The 14,592-nt window shown below is 40.0% G+C and overlaps 1 protein-coding gene across 1 annotated transcript in view; it reads right to left on the reverse strand.

The window, feature by feature from the left end:
- MALRD1 (MAM and LDL receptor class A domain containing 1) overlaps window positions 1-14,592 on the reverse strand; it is a 998,487-nt gene that overhangs the window by 568,356 nt on the left and 415,539 nt on the right. The gene's annotated exons all lie outside the window — the stretch shown is intronic.

The raw sequence follows: 14,592 nt of genomic DNA on the forward strand, positions 1-14,592 counted from the left end.
GTACCTAAGATATTTGCGTGTATTCTTAGACTGTATGTCAAGTTACGCCCTATAATTTATATATTTCAATAATCCCCCTGCACATAATTCTGACAAGTGATACCCTTGCTTTTTTGTTACCTCTTCCCTTCACTGCACTCTACCATATCTTAAGCATAAAAGATCACTTTGTTCTCTGACATACCTACATACACAAATGTGGTCACATGTTACTGTTATACCTATGTTGGACAAAATATTACATTTTACAACTGCTATGTGGTTCTGTTTGTTGTTGTGAGATAGGCAGTAAATAATTATAGCTCTTCCTACAAACTATTATTGTCTATCCTATATATCCCTATACTAGTCAGACTTAGTAGAGGAATAATTAAGCCACTACAGTTTATGTAGAGTATTGCGTACAATATTTAAATAGGCCCTAGATCACCGCTATATCTAGAAGTTCTCTAGAAATATCAATCATAATTATACCCTGAGAGCACTATGAACCTCACTATTAATTTAACAAGCAACAAGCTGTTTCTTGACAGTTTAGTCTTTTGATAATACAATATGACACTCCTGTACTCCTTGCACTGTACTATCTTGGTATTATATGAGGCTCCGCCCCCCCTTATCTCCCTTCCCCGTCCCACTTAGAGCGGCTCCTGCCCGCTGATTTCCCTTTTTCCCTCCCCGCTAACATCGGCCCAAGAGTGGTCGATGCACATGCCAACTCTCCACAGGCGGATATTGTTGCATTAGATAACTTATTGGGTGCTTCCTATTTTATTGTGGAGATCATTTATTCATAACATTATATAAAATGAAGTTTTATTCTGTTTCGCCTAAATCAATGTCCAATGCCATTTGCAGATTTGATATGTGTGTTACTTCCTACATGTGTATTTTGCTTTATAGATAATCCTAGCTCGTAGGCAATGTATTATTTATTCTGATGTTACATTGGCTTAAAGGCGAACCCTGTTTGTTAATTTCTATCTCAACTTCAATAAAAAAATATTTAAAAAACAAAAAACAAAAAAAAAACTGGTGCTAAAAGTGTACTTTGAGCAGTGTTTGCACGTGAGTGAAAACAAAATTTAGCGCACAACTTGTAATCTGGCCCTTATTAGTAAGACAATAAGTTATTTTTCCTTCGTCCAATTATATGCAACCAATATTAATGTATTCTACTTTTTCAACAATTGCTACTCTAGTCAATAGCCTTAATTTAAAAAATGTGTTAGTAAAACTAATATCTCTACAGAATTCACAGAGATTTGTAAACATCAGAGCAGTAAAATGAATGGAGTTGCTTCTTGCAACTGTTAACTCAACATAGAGTGACTTCCACTGAATGATCACAAGTGTACAAAAGAGGGTGGATTTGCAATGGGAGAGTTAATGATTATAAACTGGTGCACCAGTAAAAAAGTTAATGGAGGAGGGGAAATAAAAGGAAGATAGGTAGCCAGATTCATAGCTTCCAGGGTGGAAGGAACTAAGGTATGGTAGAAGGGCTGGCTATATAAGGCCTTGTGAGAAGATGAGAGAAGGATCACTGAGCCCCACAGAGTTAAGCACATAAAAGTCAACGACAGAAGCAGTGCCTGTTTTGTGAGCCAGGCCAGGAGCATCATGGGCCATAGACACAGGGCCAGGGCTCTATTTAGAGAGAAAAAACAAAAATGTGACTATTTAACATCTCCATGAATTTATAGATTGTGTTTTACCAAAGAGTTTCCAAAGTCTTGAAGCTGTAGTATTGTTTTTTTTTCTGAATTTCTAGCACTTCTCGTTTGATGTGCAAGATATGATGTATTGGGCCTTTTAGGACTATATATGGTAATGTCAGTAGCGCCCACTGGTGATCAGCTAGAAAATATATGTGAAATTAATTTAGAACAGGATTTTGCCTGAACAACTAGAACCCTCTGCAGCATAATGAGTGTCCATGAATCTAGCCCAATGACATGAATATACATGAAAAGAAGGTCAATATTATAAGCGTCCCAAATTCTTGTTAAAAGTGGAAGTGCAGACACAGCTGTAATCCACAGAGTCATTGTTTGCACACTCTAATAAACCATTTATAACTGTCCCTTATTGGCCATAGAAGAGAAAAAAACTAAGTTACAATATGGTGGCACCCACTGCTTTATAGACATTAAAATGTTACCGTTATTTTTTCTATATTTAAACAACTAATGTAATCTTAAAAAATACATGTATACATTATGCTCAGGCTAATCTTTGCTCTGAATATGTAATTCTGTAAATTATTTATTTAGAGCTAGATTATGAGGGGAGCTGTAATTACTGCTCCTGCTTGCACGCTAACCCCACTCGACCTCTGCTCTTTGCACACATTGGGTAGCACCCGTATTACAAGTTAAAAATAAATATTTTTTTCTCACACGCTAACCCAATGTGTGTAAAGAGCAGAAGTTAGAATATCGTGACTGCATTAACATACTCTCCCATAGACTTCAATGGAGAAAGTTCCCTTCCCTCCACCTCCAGTCATTCGACCAAAGTTAGGAAGAGAAAGGAAAAGCCAAAGGTGCAGAGGTGACTGAAGTTTAACAAAAAATATATACCTGTCTTAAAAATGACAGGGAGGAGCGTGGACTCGTCATATCGTAGAAGAAATAAATTTATCAGGTAAGCATAAATTTCCTTTTCTTCTACAAGATATGGAGAGTCCTCGGATTTCATCCTTACTTGTGGGATACAATACCAAAGCTATAGGACATGGATAAAAGGGAGGGACAAGACAGGAACCTAAACGGAAGGCACCACTGCTTGAAGAACCTTTCTCTCAAAACCAGCCTCAGAAGAAGCAAAAGTATCAAAGTTGTAAAATTTGGAAAAAGTGTGAAGAGACGACCAAGTCGCAGCCTTGCAAATCTGCTCAACAGAAGCATCTTTTTTAAATGCCCATGAGGAAGCCACAGCCCTAGTGGAATGAGCCATAATTCTTTCAGGAGGCTGCTGTCCAGTAGTCTCATACGCCAGATGGATGATACTCTTCAGCCAAAAAGAAAGAGAGGTAGCCATAGCTTTCTGACCCCTATGCTTTCTAGAAAAAACAATGAATAATGAAGATGATTGACGGAAATCCTTAGTCGCCTGCAAGTAAAACTTCAGGGCACGGACCACGTCCAGGTTATGCAACATACGCTCCTTCTTAGAAGAAGGGTTAGGTCATAAAGAAGGAACAACAATTTAATTATTAATATTCTCATTAGAAATAACCTTAGGAAGGAAACCAGGTTTGATACGTAAAACCACCTTATCAGAATGGAAGATAAGATAAGGCGAATCACATTGTAATGCTGAAAGCTCAGAAACTCTACGAGCAGAAGAAATAGCAACCAAAAACAAAAGTTTCCAAGATAACAACTTAATATCTATGGAATGCATGGGTTCAAACGGAACCCCTTGAAGAACATTAAGAACTAAGTTCAAACTCCAGGGTGAAGCAATAGGTCTAAACACAGGCTTGATTCTGGTCAGAGCCTCACAAAAGGACTGAACGTCTGGACCATCTGCCAAACGTTTGTGCAGTAAAATTGATAAAGCAGAAATTTGTCCCTTTAAGGAACGCGCTGATAACCCTGGGACAGAATCCTGGGAATCCAAACTTTACTCCATGAGTAGCCCTTGGATTCACACCAAAAAAGATATTTACGCCATATCTTATGATAGATCTTTCTAGTGACAGGCTTGAATTAAAGTATCAATGACCGAATCAGAGAATCCCCGCTTAGATAAAATTAAGCGTTCAATCTCCAAGCAGTCAGCTGCAGAGAAATTAGATTTTGATGTTTGAAAGGACCTTGAATGAGAAGGTCCTGTCTCACTGGAAGTTTCCATGGAGGCAGAGAGGACATGTCCACTAGATATGCATACCAAGTCCTGCGTGGCCACGCAGGCAGGATTAGAATTACTGAAGCTCTCTCCTGTTTGATCCAAGTAATCACCCGGGGAAGGAGAGGAAACGGTGGAAACACATAAGCTAGGTTGAACGACCAAGGCACTGCCAAGGCATCTATCAGTTCGGCCTGAGGATCCCTCGACCTGGATCCGTATCTTGGGAGCTTGGATTTCTGTCGAGACGCCATCAGATCCAATTTTGGTCTGCCCCATTGGAGAATCAGAGAGGCAAAGACCTCCGGATGGAGTTCCCACTCCCCCGGATGAAAAGCCTGTTGGCTTAAAAAGTCTGCTTCCCAGTTGTCCACTCCTGGGATGTAGATTGCTGACAGATAACAAGAGTGGGCTTCCGCCTATCGAATTATCTTGGATACTTCTGTCATCACCAAGGAACTCCTCGTTCCTCCCTGATGATTGATGTAAGCCACAGTCGTGATGTTGTCCGACTGGAATCTGATGAATTTGGCTGAAGTCAACTGAGGCCACACCTGAAGCGCATTGAATATTGCTCTCAATTCCAGAATATTGATTGGAAGTAGAGACTCCACCTGCATCCATACACCCTGAGCCTTCAGGGCATTCCAGACTTCACCCCAGCCTAGTAGACTGGCATCCGTTGTCACTATCACCCACGAGGGTCTGCAGAAACACGTCCCTTGGGACAGATGATCCGGCGACAACCACCAAAGAAGAGAGTCTCTGGTCTCCTGGTCTGAGGAGATAAATTTGCATAATCCCCATTCCACTGTCCGAGCTTGCACAGTTGCAGTGGTCTGAGATGAAATTGAGCAAACGGAATGATGTCCATTGCCGCCACCATCAATCCAATTACCTCCATGCACTGAGCCACTGATGGCCGAGGATTGGACTGAAGGGCTCGGAATGTATTTAGAATCTTTGACTTTCTGACCTCCATCAGAAAAATCTTCATGGCTATTAGTGAACTTTGATTTTATTAGTGAACATGGAATTAGTGAACTTTTTTCTAGATTCACCTTCCACTCGTGAGTTTTCAGAAAGGACAACACTGTGTCTGTATGGGATTTTGTTTGATGATAAGTCAACACCTGAATCAGAATATCGTCCAGATAAGGCACCACTGCTATGCCCCGCGGCCTGAGAACCGCCAGAAGGGACCCTAGAACCTTCGTGAAGATTCTGGGTGCTGTGGCCAACCCGAAAGGAAGAGCCACGAACTGAAAATGTTTGTCCAGGAAGGCAAACCTTAGGTACTGATGATGATCATTGTGGATAGGAATATGAAGGTATGCATCCTTCAAGTCCACTGTAGTCATATATTGACCCTCCTGGATCATTGGTAAAATTTTTGGAATATTCTCCATCTTGAAAGATGGGACTCTGAGAAACTTGTTTAGACTCTTGAGAACTAAAATGGGTCTGAACGTTCCATCTTTTTTGGTAACCACGAAAAGATTTGAGTAAAACCCCTGCCCCTGTTTTTAGTCTTGGAACGGGACAATTACTCCCATAGTAGAGAGGTCTTTTACACAACGTAAGAACGCCTCTCTTTTTATCTGGTCTACAGACAATCGTGAAAGAAGAAATCTCCCTCTTGGGAGAAAATTTTTGAATTCCAGTTGATATCCGTGGGTCACGATTTCCAGTGCCCAGGGGTCCTAAACATCTCTTGCCCAAGTCTGGGCAAAGAGAGAAAGTCTGCCCCCTATTAGATCCGGTCCCGGATCGGGGCCGCCCCTTCATGCTGTCTTGGTAGTAGCAGCGGGCTTCTTGGGTTGTTTACCCTTGTTCCAAGCCTGGTTGGGTCTCCAGACAGACTTGGCCTGAGCACAATTCCCTTCCTGCTTGGCAGAAGAAGAGGAAGAAGAGAGTACTCCTTTAAAGTTCCGAAAGGAACGAAAATTATTCTGTTTACCCCTCAATTTAATAGTCTTATCCTGAGGTAGGAGATGACCCTTACCTCCAGTGATGTCAGAAATGATTTCCTTCAAGTCAGGCCCAAATAGGGTCTTACCCTTGAAAGGAATAGCCAAAAGCTTTGACTTAGATGACACATCAACAGACCAAGATTTTAACCATAACGCTCTACGCGCTAAAATGGCAAATCCAACATTCTTAGCCGCCAACTTAGCAATTTGAAAGGCGACATCTGTGATAAAAGAATTAGCCAGCTTGAGAGCCTTAATTCTATCTAAAATATCCTCTAAAGGAGTCTCAGTCTTAAGAGACTCTTCTAAGGCATCAAACCAGAAAGCCGCCACAGTGGTAACTGGAACAATGCAGGCTGTCGGTTGTAAAAGGAAACCCTGATGAATAAATAACTTTTTTAGAAGACCCTCCAATTTCTTATCCATAGGGTCTTTGAAAGCACAGCTGTCCTCAATAGGAATAGTTGTATGCTTAGCCAGGGTAGATATAGCTCCCTCCACCTTAGGGACTGTCTGACAAGAGTCCCGAACAGTGTCCGATATGGGATACATTTTCTTAAAATTAGGAGGAGGAGGAGAGAACGGTATTCCCGTCTGTCCCACTCCTTCTTGATAATCTCTGAGATTCTCTTAGGAACCGGAAAAACATCAGTGTAAGTGGGTACTTCTAGATATTTGTCCCTTTTACACAATTTCTCTGGTGGAACCGAAATAGGGTCACAGTCATCCAGAGTCGCTAAGACCTCCCGAAGTAACAGGCAGAGGTGTTCCAGCTTAAATTTAAAAGACATAGTGTCCAAATCTGTATGAGGTAACACACTTCCCGATTCTGAAAGTTCTCCCTCAGACAAAAGTTCCCTGACCCCCAACTCAGATCCCTGTGAGGGTACATCGGAAATAGCCAACAAAGCATCAGAGGACTCAGTATTCACATTGATTCCTGTCCTACTGCGTTTACCCTGTAACACTGGTAACTTAGATAATACCTATGTAAGGGTGGTTGACATAACTGCAGCCATATCCTGCAGAGTAAAAGAATTAGACGCGGTTGAGGACCTCACTTGGGTGGGCTTTAAAGGTTGTGACACTTGGGGAGAATTAGGCGGCATATCCTGATTCTCTTCAGACTGAGAATCATCCTTAGGCACACTTTCTTTACATAAAATATGCTTTTTACATTGTAAGGCCCTTTCAGTACAAGAGGTACACAAAGTAAGAGGGGGTTCCACAATGGCATCTAAACACATAGAACAAGGAGTTTCCTCAAGTTCAGACATGTTAAACAGACTAGCAATAGCCACAATAGTCGCTTTTAACCTTATTTATTGATTCAATAGAATTTTCAAAAAAAAAGTACTGCGCCTTTAAATAATAAAAGTTCAACAATTTTTCTGTATTGCACAAAAAAACGATTTTTCAGCACTAAAAAACTATCATAAACAGTTCAGATTAGCAAAGAAATATTGCACAATTTGGAAAAAAATGCTAAATCACACTTTAAAGCGTCTTTATTTGTAAATTAAGTTTCAAAAAACAATATCAACCCCTGTGGCGCCTACCCGCCCCCAATTCTGTAATGGTAGGTTTTTTATTTTCTGTAATGTTAGGTTTTTTTTATTTTTCAGTAAAGGTTAGGTGTTTCATTTAAGGTACTGTGGCGGTTTAGGGGTTAATAGTGTAGCAGGTTATTTTGCAATGTGGTGGTGTGGTGGTTTAGGGGTTTATAGAGTAGAGGGGTAGTTTGTGATGGGGTTGTGGTGGTCTAGGGGTTAATAAAGTTGTTTAGGCATCCTTTCAGGTTGCTAAAAAAGTTTGAGTGTTAAATGTGATTGGGTTTGAGCAATCACGTTTACTTTCAACTTGTAATACTTTCAACATTACCGCTCACTGCAGCCCATAGAAAATATGGCCTAGATTTGGAGTTTTGCGGCCAAAGGGGTGCGTTAGCTACGCATGCTTTTTTTTGGCCGCACCTTTTAAATATCGCTGGTATTTAGAGTTCACAGAAGGGCTGCGTTAGGCTCCAAAAAAGGAGCGTATAGCATATTTACCGCCACTGCAACTCTCAATACCAGCGGTGCTTACGGACGCCGCCAGCTTCAAAAACGTGCTCGTGCACGATTCCCCCATAGGAAACAATGGGACAGTTTGAGCTGAAAAAAAACCTAACACCTGCAAAAAAGCAGCGTTCAGCTCCTAACGCGGCCCCATTGTTTCCTATGGGGAAACTCTTCCTATGTCTGCACCTAACACCCTAACATGTACCCCGAGTCTAAACACCACTAACCTTACACTTATTAACCCCTAATCTGCCGCCCTGGCTATCGCTGACACCTGCATATTTTTTTAACCCCTAATCTGCCGCTCCGTACACCGCCGCAACCTACGTTATAGCTATGTACCCCTAATCTGCTGCCCCTAACACCGCCGACCCCTATATTATATTTATTAACCCCTAATCTGCCCCCCACAACGTCGACGCCAGCTACCTACAATAATTAACCCCTAATCTGCTGACCGGACCTCACCGCTACTCTAATAAATGTATTAACCCCTAAAGCTAAGTCTAACCCTAACACTAACACCCCCCTAAGTTAAATATAATTTAAATCTAACAAAATAAATTAACTCTTATTAAATAAATTATTCCTATTTAAAGCTAAATACTTACCTGTAAAATAAACCCTAATATAGCTACAATATAAATAATAATTATATTGTAGCTATTTTAGGATTAATATTTATTTTACAGGCAACTTTGTATTTATTTTAACCAGGTACAATAGCTATTAAATAGTTAATAACTAATTAATAGCTACCTAGTTAAAATAATTACAAAATTACCTGTAAAATAAATCCTAACCTAAGTTACAATTAAACCTAACACTACACTATCAATAAATTAATTAAATAAAATCTACAATTAAACCTAACACTATACTATCAATAAATTAATTAAATACAATACCTACAAATAAATACAATTAAATAAACTAACAAAAGTACAAAAAAATAAAAAAGAACTAAGTTACAAAAAATAAAAAAATATTTAGAGAGATTAGAAAAATAATATAACAATTTTAAGCTAATTATACCTACTCTAAGCCCCCTAATAAAATAACAAAGACCCCCAAAATAAAAAAATGCCCTACCCTATTCTAAAATAAAAAAGTTCAAAGCTCTTTTACCTTACCAGCCCTTAAAAGGGCTTTTTGCGGGGCATGCCCCAAAGAATTCAGCTCTTTTGCCTGTAAAAAGAAAACATACAATACCCCCCCAACATTACAACCCACCACCCACATACCCCTAATCTAACCCAAACCCCCCTTAAATAAACCTAACACTAAGCCCCTGAAGATCTCCCTACCTTGTATTCACCACACCGGGTTCACCGATCCGTCCTTGCTCCGACGTCTTCATCCAAGCCCAAGCGGGGGCTGAACATGTCCATGATCCGGCTGAAGTCTTCATCCAAGTGGGGGCTGAAGATGTCCATGATCCAGCTGAAGTCTTCATCCAAGCGGGAGCTGAAGAGGTCCATGATCCGGCTGAAGTCTTCATCCAAGCGGGAGCTGAAGAGGTCCATGATCCGGCTGAAGTCTTCTATCAAGCAGCATCTTCAATCTTCTTTCTTCCGGATCTATGTTCATCCCGCCGATGCGGAACATCCATCTTCACCGACGACTTCCCGACAAATGACGGTTCCTTTAAGGGACGTCATCCAAGATGGCGTCCCTCAAATTCCGATTGGCTGATAGGATTCTATCAGCCAATCGGAATTAAGGTAGGAAAATTCTGATTGGCTGATGGAATCAGCCAATCAGATTCAAGTTCAATCCGATTGGCTGATCCAATCAGCCAATCAGATTGAGCTCGCATTCTATTGGCTGATCGGAACAGCCAATAGAATGCGAGCTCAATCTGATTGGCTGATTCCATCAGCCAATCAGAATTTTCCTACCTTAATTAGTTATTTTTTATTTTTTGTACTTTAGTTAGTTTATTTAATTGTATTTATTTGTAGGTATTGTATTGAATTTATTTATTTATAGTGTAGTGTTAGGTTAAATTGTAACTTAGGTTAGGATTTATTTTACAGGTAATTTTGTAATTATTTTAACTAGGTAGCTATTAAATAGTTAATAACTATTTAATAGCTATTGTACCTGGTTAAAATAATTACAAAGTTGCCTGTAAAATAAATATTAATCCTAAAATAGCTACAATATAATTATTCATTATATTGTAGCTATATTAGGATTTATTTTACAGGTAAGTATTTAGCTTTAAATAGGAATAATTTATTTAATAAGAGTTAATTTATTTTGTTAGATTTAAATTATATTTAACTTAGGGGGGTGTTAGGGTTAGAGTTAGCTTTAGGGGTTAATACATTTATTAGAGTAGCGGCGAGGTTCGGTCGGCAGATTAGGGGTTAATAGTTGAAGTTAGGTGTCGGCGATGTTAGGGAGGACAAATTAGGGGTTAATATTATTTATGATAGGGTTATTGAGGCGGCAGTGAGGCGGATTAGGGGTTAATAATTGTAGGTAAGGTAGCAGCGACGTTGGGGGGGCAGATTAGGGTTTAATACATATAATATAGGGGTCGGCGGTGTTAGGGGCAGCAGATTAGGGGTACATAGGGATAACGTAGGTGGCGGCGGTGTGCGGTCGGCAGATTAGGGGTTAAAAAAAATTAATAGAGTGGCGGCGATGTGGGGGGACCTCGGTTTAGGGGTACATAGGTAGTTTATGGGTGTTAGTGTACTGTAGAGCACAGTAGTTAAGAGCTTTATGAACCAGCGTTAGCCCAGAAAGCTCTTAACTCCTGGCTTTTTTCTGCAGCTGGAGTTTTGTCGTTAGATTTCTAACGCTCACTTCAGCCAAGACCCCAAATACCGGCGTTAGAAAGATCCCATTGAAAAGATAGAATACGCAAATGGCGTAGGGGGATCTGCGGTATGGAAAAGTCGCGGCTGGAAAGTGAGCGTTAGACCCTTTCCTGACTGACTCCAAATACCAGCTGGCGGTAAAAACCAGCGTTAGGAGCCTCTAACGCTGGTTTTGACGGGTAACGCAAAACTCCAAATCTAGGTGTATGAGAGTAAGTTACCACAAAGTGCTAATTTAAACAGCGCACATGATCTCGCAATTTGGCCCTTGGTGTTTAATGTCCCTTTAAATGTTAAAAAAGAAGCTTCAGTTGCACATTGCACAATGGATCTTATTTTTTTGCAGTTGTCTGTATGACTAGATGATCTATAAAGCGAGAGTAGTTTAAATGTAATTGCATTAATTTTAAAGTTCCTTGTGGATAACTTAGAATTCAGTCATCCAGTTCAGTTACTGATCTATAATTCTTTTATTCCCAAATGTAGATGAATAAAAGAATAAAGTTATAGTAAAGTTGAAAATATTACAGGAGAGATCAAATTTGTATTTCCTTTATTGATAAATTAGTGTTTTCAATATTTTCAATTAATGTAAGAAATGTGCAATAGCGAAAAAGAAATATACTGATATAAAAACATCTTACTAAGAATAAACCAGTAATAAATATACAATTATGAATATAAGTAAAATACACAGATGCTTTTATTGTTATGATACCAATAAATTATGAATCAATGCCCAAAGGGATAGCAGGTTTCATTGCAGAAAAAAAAGGGGGGGGGCAGCAGCTGCTGTTACTGCTTCAAGCCAGTAGCAGAAGAATTTTTTTTTTCTTTTAAAAATTTATTATTCTTTTAATTTATCTTTAATTGGGTCTGGGCTGTGCAAGAACAAAAGTGAAGCTAACTTACTTATTGGTTGACACCAGCATTAATACACTGACAAGGACATTGCTAAATAGTTATTGAAAAGTGTCAATTTGAACTATCTAAGCCTTTCTCATCTAAATAGAGCAAATTTGAACTCTTTGAAACCTTTCCCACCCGCAAAAAGACTTTCCTGTAGAATAACAGTTTTAATAAAAAAAAAAATGAACTAGATTTTTTTTTTTTTTTTACTCACATCCACTTTTGTCCAAAAAGTAATGCACGTCTATTAATTTACATACAGTATCCCACAAAAGTGAGTACACCCCTCACATTTTTGTAAATAATTTATTATATCTTTTCATGTTACAACACTGAAGAAATTACACTTTACTACAATGTAAAGTAGTGAGTTTACAACCTGTATAACAGTGTAAATTTGCCTTTCCCTCAAAATAACTCAACACACAGCCATTAATGTCTAAACCGTTGGCAACAAAAGTGAGTACACCCCTTGGGGAAATGTCCAAATTGGACCCAAAATGTCAATATTTTGTGTGGCCACCATTATTTTCCAGTTCTGCCTTAACCCTCTTGGGCATGGATTTCACCAGAGCTTCACAGGTTACAACTGGAGTCTTCTTCCACTCCTCCATGACGACATCACATTCCGTTTGAGGATGCCCCACAGATGCTCAATAGGGTTTAGGTCTGGAGATATGTCCATCACCTTTACCCTCAACTTCTTTAGCAAGGCAGTGGTCGTCTTGGCGGTGTGTTTGGGGTCGTTATCATGTTGGAATACTGCCTTGCGGCCCAGTCTCAGAAGGGAGGGGATAATGCTCTTCTTCAGTATGTCACAGTACATGTTGGCATCCATGGTTCCCTCAATGAACTGTAGATCCCCAGTGCCGGCAACACTCATGCAGGCCCAGACCATGACACTCCCACAACCATGCTTGACTGTAGGCAAGACACACTTGTCTTTGTACTCAACACCTGGTTGCCACCACACACGCTTGACACAATCTCAACCAAATAGGTTTATCTTTGTCTCATCGGACCACAGGACATGGTTCCAGTAATCCATGTCCTTAGTCTGCTTGTCTTCAGCAAACTGTTTGTGGGCTTTCTTGTGCATCATCTTTAGAAGAGGCTTCCTTCTGGGACGACAGCCATGCAGACCAATTTGATGCAGTGTGCAGCGTTTGGTCTGAGCACTGACAGGCTGACCCCCCACCCCATCAAGCTCTGCAGCAATGCTGGCAGCACTCAAACATCTTTTTCCCAAAGACAAATTCTGGATATGACGCTGAGCACGTGCACTCAACTTTTTTGGTCAACCATGGTGAGGCCTGTTCTGAGTGGAACCTGTCCTGTGAAACCGCTGTATGATCTTGCCCACAGTGCTGCAGCTCAGTTTCAGGGTCTTGGCAATCTTCTTATAGCCTAAGCCATCTTTATGTAGAGCAACAATTCTTTTTTTCAGATCCTCAGAGAGTTCTTTGCCATGAGGTGCCATGTTGAACTTCCAGTGACCAGTATGAGAGAGTGTGAGAGCGATAGCACCAAATTTAACACACCTGCTCTGCATTCACACCTGAGACCTTGTAACACTAACAAGTCACATGACACTGGGGAGGGAAAATGGCTAATTGGGCCCAATTTGGACATTTCCACTTAGGGGTGTAATCACATTTGTTGCCAATGGTTTAGACATTAATGGCTGTGTGTTGAGTTATTTTGAGGAGACAGCAAATTTACACTGTTATACAGGCTGTACACTCACTACTTTACTTTGTAGCAAAGTGTAATTTCTTCAGTGTTGTCACATGAAAAGATATAATAAAATATTTACAAAAATGTGAGGGGTGTACTCACTTTTGTGGGATACTGTAAGTGTCTAATCCATAAGAACAACTACTTCACAAACCTTTTTACAAGGTTTTCAAATTAAAAAAAACATTCCATACAATCACAAAAACTGATTTTCTCATGGTTTTATAAAAAATTTTTACAGCACACAGCAGGAATTTATAAGATACTTTCTAATGAGAACACCAACCAAATGTCTAACAGTCCATAATATTTTTTGTATCTACTGTATATGATTCTAGAAATGGATCCTATAGGAACAGAAGAAGAGAGGTGTCATATAGGACAATATTATATGTACAGAGAGACACACAGATCAATGATACACCCCTAAGGGTGACTACTTACAAGAGCAGCAGCACAACCGGAGTGCCGAACACAGCAGATCGCCCGATAGACTCACATGCATGCCACAGGGCCGGTCACATGGTATCAATGCGCCGACATTCTCGATGGAGATTAGTCAGCTCACACAGGAGACAAATTACTAAAAGTCTGATATGATGCATTGTGATTAACATTGCTTTTTTATGGAGCTATATGTCATTATGTCATAAGCATGTATTTAAAATTGACCTCTATCCAATGGTGGGAGGCATTACTACACATCTACTTTATGTTGATTTGTATCCGCTGTGACTGGGTGTTACACTTTTAGTTTGTTACACATCCAGGGGAGAGGTGTGTACTAATGTTGCCCCATGATTGGTTGGTGGTAATGTTAAATAGAACAAGAGGTTTTAATGTTATTTACAGCCTGATGAAACGGCACATGTTTTGCTGTGTCGCTGTGTCTTTAAGTGGACTTTTAAATAAACTAGTCACTTTTAATTAAGCTTGCTCTATTTCCTAATTTGTCTCCTGTGTGAGCTGACTAATCTTCATTGAGAGTGTCAAGACGCCATTACACACACCTCCCTGGCCTATTGGTGATCGGCTCTCCATCGAGTGATCCTGCCATTTGGATTGGCGCATTGATGCCACATGACCGGCCCTGTTGCGTGCGTGTGAGTCTATTGGGCTACTCTGTTGTCCCGATCTTCTGTGTTCGGCACTCTGGTTGTGCCGCTGCTCTTGTGAGTAATCACCCTTAGGGGTGTATCATTGCTCTGTGTGTCTCTCTGT

The sequence above is a fragment of the Bombina bombina genome, chromosome 5 (assembly GCF_027579735.1).
Source record: "Bombina bombina isolate aBomBom1 chromosome 5, aBomBom1.pri, whole genome shotgun sequence".
Lineage (NCBI taxonomy): Eukaryota > Metazoa > Chordata > Amphibia > Anura > Bombinatoridae > Bombina > Bombina bombina.